Raw genomic sequence first — 17,067 nt, 5'->3', positions numbered from 1 at the left:
ATATAATGTTTGCCTATTCGATTTCATATATATATATATATATATATATATATATATATATATATATATATATATATATATATATATATATATATATATATATATATGTATATATATATATATATATATATATATATATATATATATATATATATATATATATATATATATATATATATATATATATATATATATATATATATAAGCAAATGGATTTGTATGTAGCATTTATGGATCTGGAGAAGGCATATGATAGAGTTGATAGAGATGCTCTGTGGAAGGTATTAAGAATATATGGTGTGGGAGGAAAGTTGTTAGAAGCAGTGAAAAGTTTTTATCGAGGATGTAAGGCATGTGTACGTGTAGGAAGAGAGGAAAGTGATTGGTTCTCAGTGAATGTAGGTTTGCGGCAGGGGTGTGTGATGTCTCCATGGTTGTTTAATTTGTTTATGGATGGGGTTGTTAGGGAGGTAAATGCAAGAGTTTTGGAAAGAGGGGCAAGTATGAAGTCTGTTGTGGATGAGAGAGCTTGGGAAGTGAGTCAGTTGTTGTTCGCTGATGATACAGCGCTGGTGGCTGATTCATATGAGAAACTGCAGAAGCTGGTGACTGAGTTTGGTAAAGTGTGTCGAAGAAGAAAGTTAAGAGTAAATGTGAATAAGAGCAAGGTTATTAGGTACAGTAGGGTTGAGGGTCAAGTCAATTGGGAGGTGAGTTTGAATGGAGAAAAACTGGAGGAAGTGAAGTGTTTTAGATATCTGGGAGTGGATCTGGCAGCGGATGGAACCATGGAAGCGGAAGTGGATCATAGGGTGGGGGAGGGGGCGAAAATTCTGGGGGCCTTGAAGAATGTGTGTAAGTCGAGAACATTATCTCGGAAAGCAAAAATGGGTATGTTTGAAGGAATAGTGGTTCCAACAATGTTGTATGGTTGCGAGGCGTGGGCTATGGATAGAGTTGTGCGCAGGAGGATGGATGTGCTGGAAATGAGATGTTTGAGGACAATGTGTGGTGTGAGGTGGTTTGATCGAGTAAGTAACGTAAGGGTAAGAGAGATGTGTGGAAATAAAAAGAGCGTGGTTGAGAGAGCAGAAGAGGGTGTTTTAAAGTGGTTTGGGCACATGGATAGGATGAGTGAGGAAAGATTGACCAAGAGGATATATGTGTCGGAGGTGGAGGGAACGGGAAGTGGGAGATCAAATTGGAGGTGGAAAGATGGAGTGAAAAAGATTTTGTGTGATCGGGGCCTGAACATGCAGGAGGGTGAAAGGAGGGCAAGGAATAGAGTGAATTGGAGCGATGTGGTATACCGGGGTTGACGTGCTGTCAGTGGATTGAATGAAGGCATGTGAAGCGTCTGGGGTAAACCATGGAAAGCTGTGTAGGTATGTATATTTGCGTGTGTGGACGTATGTATATACATGTGTATGGGGGTGGGTTGGGCCATTTCTTTCGTCTGTTTCCTTGCGCTACCTCGCAAACGCGGGAGACAGCGACAAAGTATAAAAAAAAAAATATATATATATATATATATATATTTATTTATTTATTTATTTATTTTCCTTTGTCGCTGTGTCCCGCGTTAGTGAGGTAGCGCAAGGAGACAGACGAAAGAATTGCCCAACCCACCCACTTGCACATGTATATACATACACGTCCACACACGCAAAATATACATACCTATACATCTCAACGTATACATATATATACACACTCAGACACATGCATATATACATATGTACATAATTCATACTGGCTGCCTTTATTCATTCCCATCGCCACCACACCACACATGAAATAAAAACCACTTCCCCCTCATGTGTGCGAGGTAGCGCTAGGAAAAGACAATAAAGGCCACTTTCGTTCACACTCAGTCGCTAGCTGTCATGGAATAATGCACCGAAAGCACAGCTTCCTTTCCATAGCCAGACACCACAGAAATTTCCAAGGTTTACCTCAGACTTTTCACATGCCTTGGTTCAATCCATTGACAGCACGTCGACCCCGGTATACGACATCGTTCCAATTCACTGTATTCCTTGCACGCCTTTCACCTTCCTGCATGTTCAGTCCCCGATCACTCAATATCTTTTTCATTCCATATTTCCACTTCCAATTCGGTCTCCCACTTCTCCTCATTCCCTCCACCTCTGACACATATATCTTCTTAGTCAATCTTTCCTCACTCACTCTCTCCATGTGACCAAACCATTTCAAAACACCCTCTTCTGCTCTCTGAACCACACTCTTTTTATTACGACACATTTCTCTTACCCTATTATTACTTATTCGATGAAACCACCTCACACCACATATTGTCGTCAAACATCTCATTTCTAGCACATCCACCCTCCTCCGCACAACTCTATCAGTAGCCCACGCCTCGCAACGATATAACATTGTTGGAACCACTATTCCTTCAAACATACCCATTTTTGCTTTCCGAGATAATGTTCTCGACTTCCACACATTCTCCAACGCTCCCATAACTTTCGCTCCCTCTCACACCCTATGATTTACTTCCACTTCCATTGTTCCATCCGGTGCCAAATCAACTCCCAGATATCTAAAACACTTCACTTCCTCCAGTTTTTTTCCATTCAAACTTACCTCCCAATTGATTTGTCCCTCAACCGTACTGTACCTAATAACCTTGCTCTTATTCACATTTACTCTCAGATTTCTTCTTTCACACACTTTACCAAACTTAGTCACCAGCTTGTGTAGTTTCTCACATGAATCAGCCACCAGCGCTGTATCATTATCGAACAAGAACTGACTCACTTCCCAACCTCTCTCATTCACAAAAGACTGCATACTTGCCCCTCTTTTCCAAAACTCATGCATTCACCTCCCTAAAAACCCCATCCATAAACAAATTAAACAACCATGGAGACATCACACATCCCTGTCGCAAACCTACATTCACTGAGAAACAATCACTTTCCTCTCTTCGTACACGTTCACATGCTTTACATCCTCGATAAAATCTTTTCACTGCTTCTAACAACCTGCCTCCCACATCATATATTCTTAATACCTTCCACAGAGCATCTCTATCAACTCTATCATATGCCTTCTCCAGATCCATAAATGTTACATACAAATCCATTTGCTTTTCTAAGTATTTCTCACATACATTCTTCAAAGCAACCACCTGATCCACATATCCTCTACCACTTCTGAACCACACTGCCCTTCCCCAATATGATGCTCTGTAAATGGTTTCACCCTCTCAATGAATACCCTCCCATATAATTTCCCAGGAATACTCATGAAACTTATACCTCTGTAATTTGAGCACTCACTTTTATCCAATTTGCCTTTATACAATGGCACTATGCAAGCATTCCGCCAATCCTCAGTCACCTCACCATGAGTCATACATACATTAGATAACCTTACCAATCAGTCAACTATGCAGTCACCCCCTTTTTAAATAAATTCAACTGCAATACCATCGAAACCCGCTGCCTTGCCGGCTTTCATCTTCCATAAAGCTTTTACTACCTCTTCTCTGTTTACCAAATCATTCTCCTTAACACTCTCACTTTGCACACCACCTCGACCAAAACACCCTATATCTACCACTATGTCATGAAACACATTAGGGAAACCTTCAAAATATTCAATCCATCTCCTTCTCACATCACCACTACTTGTTATCACCTCCCCATGAGCCCCCTTCACTAGAGTTTCCATTGATTCCCTCGTCTTACACACATTATTAACTTCCTTCCAAAACATCTTTTTATTCTCCCTAAAATTTAATGATACTCTCTCTCTCCAACTCTCATTTGCCCTCTTTTACACCTCTTGCACCTTCCTCTTGAGCTCCTGCCTCTTTCTTTTATACATCTCACCACTCACTACCCTTTCTAATCTGCCCACCTCTCATGGTTCTCATGCCACAAGCATCTTTTGCGCAAGCAATCACTGCTTCCCTAAATACATCCCATTCCTCCTCCACTCCCCTTATGTTCTTTGTTCTCACCTTTTTCCATTCTGCACTCATTTTCTCCTGGTACTTCCTCACACAAGTCAGCTGCCCAAGATCACTTACTCTCACCACTCTCTTCATCCCAACATTCTCTCTTCTTTTCTGAAAACCCTTACAAATCTTCACCTTCGCTTCTACAAGATAATGATTAGACATCCCCCCAGTTGCACCTCTCAGCACGTTAACATCCAAAAGTCTTTCTTTCGCACGCCTATCAATTAACACGTAATCCAATAACGCTCTCTGGCCATCTCTTCAACTTATATACGTATACTTATGTATATCTCTTTTTAAACCAGGTATTCCCAATCACCAGTCCTTTCCCAGCACATAAATCTACAAGCTCTTCACCATTTCCATTTACAACGGTGAACATTTCATGTACACCATTTATTCCCTCAACTTCCACATTACTCACCTTTGCATTCACATCACCCATCACAATAACCCCGTCTCGTGCATCAAAACTACTAACACACTCACTCAGCTGCTCCCAAAACACTTACCTCTTATGATGTTTCTTCTCATGCCCAGGTGCATATGTGCAAATAATCACCCATCTCTCTCCATCCACTTTCAGTTTTACCCTATCAATCTAGAGTTTACTTTCTTACACTCTTTCACATACTACCACCAGTCATGTTTTAGGAGTAGTGCTACTCCTTCCCTTGCTCTTGTCCCCTCACTAACCCCTGACTTTACTCCCAAAACATTCCCAAACCAAACTTCCCCTTTACCTTTGAGCTTCGTTTCACTTAAAGCCAAAACATCCAGGTTCCTTTCTTGAAACATACTACCTATCTCTTCTTTTTTCTCATCTTGGTTACGTCCACACACATTTAGACACCCCAATCTGAGCCTTCGAGAAGGATGAGCACTCACCGCGTGACTCCTTCAGTTTCCCCTTTTAGAAAGTTAAAATACAAGGAGGGGAGGGTTTCCAGCCCCCCACTCCCGTCCCCTTTAGTCCCCTTCTACGACACGTGAGGAAAGCGTCGGAAGTATTCTTTCTCCCCTACCCCAGGGATAATATGTATATATATATATATATATATATATATATATATATATATATATATATATATATATATATATATATATATATATATATATGTGAGAAATACTTAGAAAAGCAAATGGATTTGTATGTAGCATTTATGGATCTGGAGAAGGCATATGATAGAGTTGATAGAGATGCTCTGTGGAAGGTATTAAGAATATATGGTGTGGGAGGAAAGTTGTTAGAAGCAGTGAAAGGTTTTTCTCGAGGATGTAAGGCATGTGTACGTGTAGGAAGAGAGGAAAGTGATTGGTTCTCAGTGAATGTAGGTTTGCGGCAGGGGTGTGTGATGTCTCCATGGTTGTTTAATTTGTTTATGGATGGGGTTGTTAGGGAGGTGAATGCAAGAGTTTTGGAAAGAGGGGCAAGTATGAAGTCTGTTGGGGATGAGAGAGCTTGGGAAGTGAGTCAGTTGTTGTTCGCTGATGATACAGCGCTGGTGGCTGATTCATGTGAGAAACTGCAGAAGGTGGTCACTGAGTTTGGTAAAGTGTGTGAAAGAAGAAAGTTAAGAGTAAATGTGAATAAGAGCAAGATTATTAGGTACAGTAGGATTGAGTGTCAAGTCAATTGGGAGGTAAGTTTGAATGGATAAAAACTGGAGGAAGTAAAGTGTTTTAGATATCTGGGAGTGGATCTGGCATCGGATGGAACCATGGAAGCGGAAGTGGTTCATAGGGTGGGGGAGGGGGCGAAAATTCTGGTAGGCTTGAAGAATGTGTGGAAGTCGAGAACATTATCTCGGAAAGGAAAAATGGGTATGTTTGAAGGAATAGTGGTTCCAACAATGTTGTATGGTTGCGAGGCGTGGGCCATGGATAGAGTTGTGCGCAGGAGGATGGATGTGCTGGAAATGAGATGTTTGAGGACAATGTGTGGTGTGAGGTGATTTGATCGAGTAAGTAACGTAAGGGTAAGAGAGATGTGTGGAAATAAAAAGAGCATGGTTGAGAGAGCAGAAGAGGGTGTTTTGAAATGGTTTGGGCACATGGAGAGAATGAGTGAGGAAAGATTGACCAAGAGGATATATGTGTCGGAGGTGGAGGGAACGATGAGGGTGAAAGGAGGGCGAGGAATAGAGTGAATTGGATCGATGTGGTATACCGGGGTTGACCTGCTGTCAGTGGATTGAATCAGGGCATATGAAGCGTCTGGGGTAAACCATGGAAAGCTGTGTAGGTATGTATATTTGCGTGTGTGGACGTATGTATATACATGTGTATGGGGGTGGGTTGGGCCATTTCTTTCGTCTGTTTCCTTGCGCTACCTCGCAAACGCGGGAGACAGCGACAAAGCAAAAAAAAAAAAAAAAGAAAAAAAGATCTATGCATAAACGCCCAAATACGCACAGACATATGCTTATATATGTCAGCATACACATACAAATGCGCAGACATTGCATACATGTATACTTGCTTGCCTTCATCCGTTCCTGTCACTAACCCGCCCTACAGAAAACAGCATCGGTTTCCCCTGCTTCAGCGAGGCAGGGATAGGAAGACAGACAAAAAGGTCACATTCGTTCACACTCAGTCTCTAGCTGTCATGTGTAATGCACCGAAACCACAGGTCCCTATCCACATCCAGGCCCTACAGACCTTTTTCATGGTACCACTGACGCTTTCATGCAGTGGTTCAGCACATTGACAGTACGTCGACCCTGGCATAACACATCGTTTCAGTTCACTGTATTCTCTGCACGCCTCTCACCCTCTCTTATATTCAGTCCCCAGTCGCTCAAAATCTTTTTCACTCTATACTTCCACCTCCAATTTGGTCTCTCGCTTCTCTTTGTTCCTTCCACCTCTGACATATATATTGTCTTTGTCAATCTTTCCTCACACATTCTCTCCATATGTCGAAAGTATTTCAACACACGCTCTCCTGCTCTGAACCACACTCTTTATTTCCACACATCTCTCTTACCCTCACATTACTTACTCGTTCAAACCACCTCACACCACATATTGTCGTCAGACATCTAATTTCCAGCACATCCACCTCCTCCGCACAACTCCTATGTATAAGCCCACCCTCGCAACCATATAACATTGTTGGAACCACTATTCCTTCAAACATACCCATTTTTGGCTTTCCGAGATAATGTTTTCTCGACTTCACACATTCTCCAACGCTCCCAGAACTTTCGCCCCCTCTCACACCCTATGCATTACTTCCACTTTCCATTGTTCCATCCGGTCCAAATCAACTCCCAGATATCTAAAACACTTCACTTCCTCCGTTTTTTTTTCCATTCAAACTTACCTCCCAACTTGATTGTCCCCACAACCCTACTGTACCTAATAACCTTGCTCTTATTCACATTTACCTCTCCAGATTTCTTCTTTCACACACTTTACCAAACTTAGACACCAGCTTTGTGTAGTTTCTCACATTAATCAGCCACAGCGCTATCATTATCGAACAAGAACTGACATCACTCCAACCTCTCTCATATCACAAATAGACTGCATACTTGCCCCTCTTTTTCCATAACTCATGCATTCACCTCCCTAAAAACCCACAATCCATAAACAAATTAAACCAACCATGGAGACATCACACATCCCTGTACGCAAACCTACATTCACTGAGAAACAATCACTTTCCTCTCTTCGTACACGTTCACATGCTTACATCACTCGATAAAATCTTTTTCACTGCGTCTAACAACCTCCCTCCACACATCTATATTCTTAATACCTTCACAGAGCATCTTATCAACTCTAATCATATGCCTTTCTCCAGATCCAATAAAATGTTTACATACAAATTCCATTTGCTTTTCTAAGTAATTTCTCACAACATTCTTCAAGCAACCACCTGATCCACATATCCTCTACCACTTCTGAACCACACTGCCCTTCCCCAATATGATGCTCTGTAAATGTTCACCCTCGTCAATGAATACCCTCCCCATTATATTTTCCCCAGGAATACTCATGAAACTTATACCTCTTTAATTTGAGCACTCATTTTTAATCCAATTTTGCTATTATACAATGGCACTATGCAAGCATTCCGCCAATCCTCACAGTCACCTCACCATGATTCATAACATACATTAAGATAACCTTACCATTCAGTCAACTATGCAGTCACCCCCTTTTTAAAATATATTCACTGCAATACCATCGAAACCCGCTGCCTTGCCGGCTTTCATCTTCCATAAAGCTTTTACTAACCTCTCTCAGTTTACCAATCATTCTCCTATAACACTCTCACTTTGCACACCACCTCGACCAAAACACCCTAGATCTACCCACTATGTCATGAAACTCATTAGGGAAACCTCAAAATATTCAATCCATCTCCATCTCACAATCACCACTACTGTTATCAAACCTCCCCTTGAGCCCCCTTCCACTAGAGTTTCCCATTTGATTCCTTCGTCTTACACACATTATAACTTCCTTCCAAAACATCTTTTTATTCTCCCAAAATTAATGATACTCTCTCTCTCCAACTCTCATTTGCCCTCTTTTACACCTCTTGCACCTTTCCCTCCTTGAAGCTCCTGCCTCTTTCTTTTAATACATCTCCCACTCACTACCCCTTCTATCTGCCCACCTCCCATGGTTCTCATGCCACAAGCATCTTTTGCGCAAGCAATCACTGCTTCCCTAAATTTCATCCCATTCCTCTCCTCTCCACTATGTTCTTTGCTTCTAACTCTTTTCATTTCTGCACTCATTCTTCTCCTGGTAACTTCCTCACATCCAGTCAGCTGCCCAAGATCACTTACTCTTCACACTCTCTTCATCCAACTTTCTCTTCTTCTTTTTCTGAAAACCCTTACAAATCTCACCTTCGCTTCTACAAGATAATGATTAGACATCCCCCCAGTTGCACCTAAACTCTCAGCACGTTACATCCAACGTCTTTCTTTCGCAACGGCCTCTCAATTACACGTAATCCAATAACGTCTCTTGGCCATCTCTCAACTATATACGTATACTTAATGTATATCATCTTTTTAAAACCAGTTATTCCCAATCACCAGTCCTTTCCCAGCAACATAAAACTACAAGCTCTTCACCATTTCCATTTACAACGGTGAACATTTCATGTACACCATTTATTCCCTCAACTTCCACATTACTCACCTTTGCATTCACATCACCCATTCACAATAACCCCGTTCGTGCATCAAAACTAATAACACACTCACTCAGCTGCTCCCAAAAACACTTACCCATTATGATGTTTTTTTTTTTCTTCTCATGCCCATGTGCATATGTGCAAATAATCACCCATCTCTCTCCTCCACTTTCAGTTTTACCCTATCAATTTCTCTATTTTAAAAAACTTTCTTGACACTCTTTCACATACTACCACCCAGTCCATGTTTTAGGAGTAGTGCTACCCTCCCTTGCTCTTGTCCCCTCACTAACCCCTGGACTTTAATCCCAAAACATCCCCAAAACCAAACTTCCCCTTTACCTTTGAGCTTCGTTCACTTAAAGCCAAAACATCCAGGTTCCTTTCTTGAAACATACTACCTATCTCTTCTTTATCTCATCTTGGTTACGCCACCACATTTAGACACCCCAATCTGACCTTCGAGAAGGATGAGCACTCACCGCGTGACTCCTCAGTTTCCCCCTTTTAGAAAGTTATAATTAACAAGGAGGGGAGGGATCCAGCCCCCCACTCCCGTCCCCTTTAGTCCCCTTCTACGACACGTGAGGAACGCGTCGGAAGTATCTTTCTCCTTCCCCTACCCCAGGGATAATATGTATATATACTATATATATAAAATATATATATATATTATAGATAATATATATATATAATATATAGTATAGATCATATAGAATATATTATGAGAGAAATACTTAGAAAAGCAAATGGATTTGTAAAAAAATGTAGCATTTATGATCTGGAGAAGCATATGATAGAGTTTGATAGAGATGCTCTGTGGAAGGTAATAAGAATATATGGTGTGGGAGGAAAAGTTGTTAAAGCAGTGAAAGGTTTTTCTCGAGATGTAAGCATGTGTACGTGTAGGAAGAGAGGAAAGTGATTGGTTCCTCAGTGAATTAAGGTTTGCGGCAGGGGTGTGTGATGTCTCCATTTTAAAAAGGGTTTGGGCACATGGAGAGAATGAGTGAGGAAAGATTGACCAAGAGGATATATTGTCGGAGGTGGAGGGAACGATGAGGGTGAAATGAGGGCGAGGAATAGAGTGAATTGGATCGATGTGATATACCGGGTTGACGTGCTGTCAGTGGATTGAATCAGGGCATATGAAGCGTCTGGGGTAAACCATGGAAAGCTGTGTAGGTATGTATATTTGCGTGTGTGGACGTATGTATATACATGTGTATGGGGGTGGGTTGGGCCATTTCTTTCGTCTGTTTCCTTGCGCTACCTCGCAAACGCGGGAGACAGCGACAAAGCAAAAAAAAAAAACGAAAAAAAGATCTATGCATAAACGCCCACATACGCACAGACATATGCATATATATGTCAGCATACACATACAAATGCGCAGACATTGCATACATGTATACTTGCTTGCCTTCATCCGTTCCTGTCACTAACCCGCCCTACAGAAAACAGCATCGGTTTCCCCTGCTTCAGCGAGGCAGGGATAGGAAGACAGACAAAAAGGTCACATTCGTTCACACTCAGTCTCTAGCTGTCATGTGTAATGCACCGAAACGACAGGTCCCTATCCACATCCAGGCCCTACAGACCTTTTTCATGGTACCACTGACGCTTTCATGCAGTGGTTCAGCACATTGACAGTACGTCGACCCCGGTATAACACATCGTTTCAGTTCACTGTATTCTTTGCACGCCTCTCACCCTCTCTTATATTCAGGCCCCAGTCGCTCAAAATCTTTTTCACTCTATCCTTCCACCTCCAATTTGGTCTCTCGCTTCTCTTTGTTCCTTCCACCTCTGACATATATATTGTCTTTGTCAATCTTTCCTCACACATTCTCTCCATATGTCGAAAGTATTTCAACACACGCTCTCCTGCTCTGAACCACACTCTTTATTTCCACACATCTCTCTTACCCTCACATTACTTACTCGATCAAACCACCTCACACCACATATTGTCCTCATTTTATTTCCAACACATCCATTCTCCTCCGTACAACCCTATCTATGGCCCATACTTCGCAACCATTTAAGATTGTTGGAACCACTATTCCTTTAAACATTCCAATTTTTGCTCTCCGAGTTATCGTTCTCGCCTTTCACACATTCTTCATCGTTTCCAGAACCTTCACCCCTTCCCCCACCCACGGTAACTTTGAGTAGAGCATTCAGGTGCCTAAGCTATCTTAACTAGTATTAAAGGTAAATTATTTGAGCTTCAAAATTCTCTTATTGAAAATAGCATGGAGTCTTGTCTAAAATCATTTACAAATATCATTGTTTTAGTCAACGTTTAGTTTATTCACTATAATCAACCCATTAACCTTCTTGATTATTCAGTCATCTTTTTTCTGTTAGCCCTTAGATACAATGAAAGATTGTTTGAGATTGTCGATGTAGTTTACTGAAACTGGAAATAATCGTTAGTTTCTCTAAGTATCAATAATATTTTCAATAAGCTTTTATTCGACTGATCATTTAGTTTCCAAAGTTAAGAATGATAATTAGTTACTTCAAACAGCAACACATATCTTCAAAGTATAGGGATGAAAAGGTATTATAGGGGCTTAACTCAAGATAGAAGCATTTCATGGAAAATGATGAATTTAGCTGCTTTAGCGTTGAATACAGTTCTCGACACCTTCAAGGCTGTGTGGATATAGCTTAGATGGTAGCACGCTAGCTGAGCAAGCGGGTAGTACGTGGATCGATGCCTTTCTCCACCAGAAAAATCTGCACCAGACCACCTTCAGCTGAGGGTTATGCTTTTCAACATGAAGACAGTTAAAAGTTTGTTGTATGATACTATGATGAACGATAGACCTATAACTTTTTTGATATAATCTATTGAATAACAAAATAACACAGAAATTAAAGTATCCATGGAAGAATTATTGGATAGCTTTGTTATTTCAAAGAACCGTCTCATGGAGTTTATATCAAAGTACTCTACTTTGTATAACCTATCTATGGTCTGCCTACCCATACTGTAAAGCTGAGGAGACTAAACAATCAAGTTTCATTCAACATGACACGTGGGTCGTTTGCAGTCCTCTAATTTGCAGTCACGAGCCGCCAGTGTCTACAATTAGAGCTTGGCAGGGTCTGTTAGTTCAGCTCTTTCATTCTGGGACAGAGAAGCCTTGATCAGTAATGGCTACAGGCGAGAACTGCTGCTGGAGAACGTTTCATGGTGAATTGGCGTCGACACCCAGCTCGGCATCTGCATGGCCGTCTCCATGGCGTTGGGCGTCCTCCACATTCCTCAAAAAAGTATGTATCGAGTAAGGGAGGAGAGATGAGATTTCAGCAGTTAGAAAAAGATCCTGTTTGAGACAGAAGTGGAATGGTATCTATGAGTGGGCGGCCTTTGTAGCCTTCCTAGACAGAGGCACACTTGGATTTGATCCATCTTCTTTGAATAAAGTTAGATTCACTAAATAAACCAATCGGATACATTTTTCACGACATTTTGCAATTGGTGGAATAAACTGTCCTACTGTGAAATGATCGTTACACATAGGTTTTTTTTTTGGTGATATGGTAACCCGCAGATGAAGGTGGTCTGGAATATATCTTACTGGCGCAAAATATAGCTGCAAAATATGTTAGGCTTATGAAGATGCAGGGGATCGATAGCAGTTCCTCCCGCATGCTAAGCGAGCTTTCTACCATCTGAGCTACATCCCCATGACCCTGGAGGTGCCGGGGATCGAACCCGGGGCCTTTCACATGCAAAGCGAACGCTCTACCACTGAGCTACACCCCCCTTGCATATTCAGTGCTACGGCAGCTAAAGTAACTTCTCATTTTTCACAGAATGCACCAGCTTTGAAAATAACTGAGAGGTACCATAACATTTCGTTAGTATATGATTTGTAGTAAATATATTTTAAAACCATCTTTCTCTATATGAAGGGTAGTTTTCTCAAGTTATACACCTTTTCCATTCTACAGTCATCTGCTTGCGGTAAACTCTATAAACCCTATACATAGGGGAGAAAGAATACTTCCCACGTATTTCCTGCTTGTCGTAGAAGGCGGCTAAAGGGGAGGGGGCAAGGGGCTGGAAATCCTCCCCTCTTTTTTTTTTTCTGTTAATTTTCCAAAAGAAGGAAGAGAGAGAGGGGCCAAGTGCATTCCGTGAAAAGTGAAAAATTACTACAGCTGCCGTAGCACCAGACACGCAAGGGGGTGTAGCTCAGTGGTAGAGCGTTCGCTTTGCATGTGAAAGGCCCCGGGTTCGATCCCCGGCACCTCCAGGGTAATGGGGATGTAGCTCAGATGGTAGAGCGCTCGCTTAGCATGCGAGAGGTACGGGGATCGATGCCCCGCATCTCCAGTAGCCTAACCTTTTTTTGCAGCTATATTTTGTGCCAAAAAGTCTTTTTTCAGAACAGCTTCACATGCGAGTTATCATATCACCTGCCACAACAACACTGTACCACGACCATTTCACAATAGGACAGTTTATTCCATAAACTGCACACAGTGGCTCCTTGAACGTCATGAAGAAAATAAAAATATTTGATTGGTTCATTCAGTGGATGTTAACTTTGTTTAAAGAAGATAGTCCAGATCTAAGTCTGTATCGGTGGTCCTATACTATGTCAGTACGATTCAATCTTCCAGAGTGACCTACCATATTGTTGTTCATTACGAGCGAGCATGTTGTCGCTCTCGCTGGACCTACTTAGTGTATTTCGTGATAGATTTTCTAGATTTCTACCTCGTGTGATATTGTTCCTCTGTGTTTTTGCTTAAATGTAAGTTTTCTATATTTCTGTTTCCATATGTTGTATCCAATTACTGATACTACCCTACTTGATTTTGTTAATTGTTTCGGTTTTAGTGTTTTCCCTTACTTTTATTTGCTATGTGCTGTCTCTTTCCGAGTGGTTTTATATAATGTTTGCCTATTCGATTTCATATATATATATATATATATATATATATATATATATATATATATATATATATATATATATATATCTTTATATATATATATATATCTTTTTTTTTCTTTCGTCTCCCGGGTTTGCGAGGTAGCGCAAGGAAACAGACGAAAGAAATGGCCCAACCCACCCCCATACACATGTATATACATACGGCCACACACGCAAATATACATACCTACACAGCTTTCTATGGTTTACCCCAGACTCTTCACATGCCCTGATTCAATACACTGACAGCACGTCAACCCCGGTATACCACATCGATCCAATTCACTCTATTCGTTGCCCTCCTTTCGCCCTTCTGCATGTTCACGCCCCGATCACTCAAAATCTTTTTCACTCCATCTTTCCACCTCCAATTTGGTCTCTCGCTTCTCCTTGTTTCCTTCCACCTCTGACACATATATTGTCTTTGTAAATCTTTCCTCACATATTCTCTCCATATGTCGAAACCATTTCAACACACGGTCTCCTGCTCTGAACCACACTCTTTTTATTTCCACACATCTCTCTTACCCTCACATTACTTACTCGATCAAACCACCTCAAACCACATATTGTTCTCATTTTATTTCCAACACATCTACCACACACGTTCTTCATCATTTCCAGAACCTTCGCCCCTTCCCCCACCCATGGTAAATTTGAGTAAAGCATTCAGGTGCCTAAGCCATCTTAACTAGTATTAAAGGAAAATTATTTGAGCTTCAAAATTCTCTTATTGAAAATAGTATGGAGTCTTGTCTAAAATCATTTACAAATATCATTGTTTTAGTCAATGTTTAGTTTATTCACTGTAATCAACTCATAAACCTTCTTGATTATTCAGTCATCTTTGTTCTGTTAGCCCTTAGGTACAATGAAAGATTGTTTGAGATTGTTGATGTAATTTACTGAAACTGGAAATAATCGTTAGTTTCTCTAAGTATCAATAATATTTTCAATAAGCTTTTATTCGACTGATCATTTAGTTTCCAAAGTTAAGAATGATAATTAGTTACTTCAAACAGCAACACATATCTTCAAAGTATAGGGATGAAAAGGTATTATAGGGGCTTAGCTCAAGATAGAAGCATTTCATGGAAAATGATGAATTTAGCTGCTTTAGCGTTGAATACAGTTCTCGACACCTTCAAGGCTGTGTGGATATAGCTTAGATGGTAGCACGCTAGCTGAGCAAGCGGGTAGTACGTGGATCGATGTCTTTCTCCACCAGAAAAATCTGCACCAGACCACCTTCAACTGATGGTTATGCTTTTCAACATGAAGACAGTTAAAAGCTTGTTGTATGATACTATGATGAACGATAGACCCATAACATTTTTGATATCATCTATTGAATAACAAAATAACACAGAAATTAAAGTATCCATGGAAGAATTATTGGATAGCTTTGTTATTTCAAAGAACCGTCTCATGGAGTTTATATCAAAGTACTCTACTTTGTATAACCTATCTATGGTCTGCCTACCCATACTGTAAAGCTGAGGAGACTAAACAATCAAGTTTCATTCAACATGACGCGTGGGTCGTTTGCAGTACCTCTAATTTGCAGTCACGAGCCGCCAGTGCCTACAATTAGAGATTGGCAGGGTCTGTTAGTTCAGCTCTTTCATTCTGGGACAGAGAAGCCTTGATCAGTAATGGCTACAGGCGAGAACTGCTGCTGGAGAACGTTTCATGGTGAATGGCCGTCGACACCCAGCTCGGCATCTGCATGGCCGCCTCCATGGCGTTGGGCGTCCTCCACATTCCTCAAAAAAGTGTGTATCGAGTAAGGGAGGAAAGATGGGAGGTCAGCAGTTAGAAAAAGATCCTGTTTGAGACAGAAGTGGAATCGTATCTATGAGTGGGCGGCCTTTGTAGCCTTCCTAGACAGAGGCACACTTGGATTTGATCCATCTTCTTTAAATAAAGTTAGATCCACTAAATAAACCAATCGGATACATTTTTCACGACATTTTGCAATTGGTGGAATAAACTGTCCTACTGTGAAATGATCGTTATACATAGGTTTTTTTTTGGTGATATGGTAACCCGCAGATAAAGGTGGTCTGGAATATATCTTACTGGCGCAAAATATAGCTGCAAAATATGTTAGGCTTATGAAGATGCCAAGGGATCGATAGCAGTTCCTCCCGCATGCTAAGCGAGCTTTCTACCATCTGAGCTACATCCCCATGACCCTGGAGGTGCCGGGGATCGAACCCGGGGCCTTTCACATGCAAAGCGAACGCTCTACCACTGAGCTACACCCCCCTTGCATATTCAGTGCTACGGCAGCTAAAGTAACCTTTCATTTTTCACAGAATGCACCAGCTTTGAAAATAACTGAAAGAGGTACCATAACATTTCGTTAGTATATGATTTGTAGTAAATATATTTTAAAACCATCTTTCTCTATATGAAGGGTAGTTTTCTCAAGTTATACACCTTTTCCATTCTACAGTCACCTGCTTGCGGTAAACTCTATAAACCCTATACATAGGGGAGAAAGAATACTTCCCACGTATTTCCTGCTTGTCGTAGAAGGCGGCTAAAGGGGAGGGGGCAAGGGGCTGGAAATCCTCCCCTCTTTTTTTTTTTTTCTGTTAATTTTCCAAAAGAAGGAAGAGAGAGAGGGGCCAAGTGCATTCCGTGAAAAGTGAAAAATTACTACAGCTGCCGTAGCACCAGACACGCAAGGGGGTGTAGCTCAGTGGTAGAGCGTTCGCTTTGCATGTGAAAGGCCCCGGGTTCGATCCCCGGCACCTCCAGGATAATGGGGATGTAGCTCAGATGGTAGAGCGCTCGCTTAGCATGCGAGAGGTACGGGGATCGATGCCCCGCATCTCCACTAGCCTAACCTTTTTTTGCAGCTATATTTTGTGCCAAAAAGTCTTTTTTCAGAACAGCTTTACATGCGAGTTATCATATCACCTGCCACAACAACA

At 41.3% G+C, this 17,067-nt stretch overlaps 6 non-coding genes across 6 annotated transcripts; 4 read left to right on the top strand and 2 right to left on the bottom strand.

The window, feature by feature from the left end:
* Positions 1–12,873: 12,873 nt before the first annotated feature.
* TRNAA-UGC (transfer RNA alanine (anticodon UGC)) lies at positions 12,874–12,945 on the bottom strand. The gene has a single exon. It is a non-coding gene; the product is annotated as a tRNA-Ala (tRNA).
* Positions 12,946–13,366: 421 nt separating this feature from the next.
* TRNAA-UGC (transfer RNA alanine (anticodon UGC)) lies at positions 13,367–13,438 on the top strand. Its single transcript has one exon. It is a non-coding gene; the product is annotated as a tRNA-Ala (tRNA).
* A 7-nt stretch (positions 13,439–13,445) lies between these two features.
* Positions 13,446–13,518, top strand: TRNAA-AGC (transfer RNA alanine (anticodon AGC)). The gene has a single exon. It is a non-coding gene; the product is annotated as a tRNA-Ala (tRNA).
* Positions 13,519–16,321: 2,803 nt separating this feature from the next.
* Positions 16,322–16,393, bottom strand: TRNAA-UGC (transfer RNA alanine (anticodon UGC)). Its single transcript has one exon. It is a non-coding gene; the product is annotated as a tRNA-Ala (tRNA).
* Positions 16,394–16,818: 425 nt separating this feature from the next.
* On the top strand, positions 16,819–16,890 carry TRNAA-UGC (transfer RNA alanine (anticodon UGC)). The gene has a single exon. It is a non-coding gene; the product is annotated as a tRNA-Ala (tRNA).
* Positions 16,891–16,897: 7 nt separating this feature from the next.
* On the top strand, positions 16,898–16,970 carry TRNAA-AGC (transfer RNA alanine (anticodon AGC)). The gene has a single exon. It is a non-coding gene; the product is annotated as a tRNA-Ala (tRNA).
* The last annotated feature ends 97 nt before the right edge of the window (positions 16,971–17,067 follow it).

This window comes from Panulirus ornatus, chromosome 13 (genome assembly GCF_036320965.1).
Source record: "Panulirus ornatus isolate Po-2019 chromosome 13, ASM3632096v1, whole genome shotgun sequence".
In the NCBI taxonomy this organism is placed as follows: domain Eukaryota; kingdom Metazoa; phylum Arthropoda; class Malacostraca; order Decapoda; family Palinuridae; genus Panulirus; species Panulirus ornatus.
This window is presented reverse-complemented; position numbering and strand designations above follow the sequence as displayed.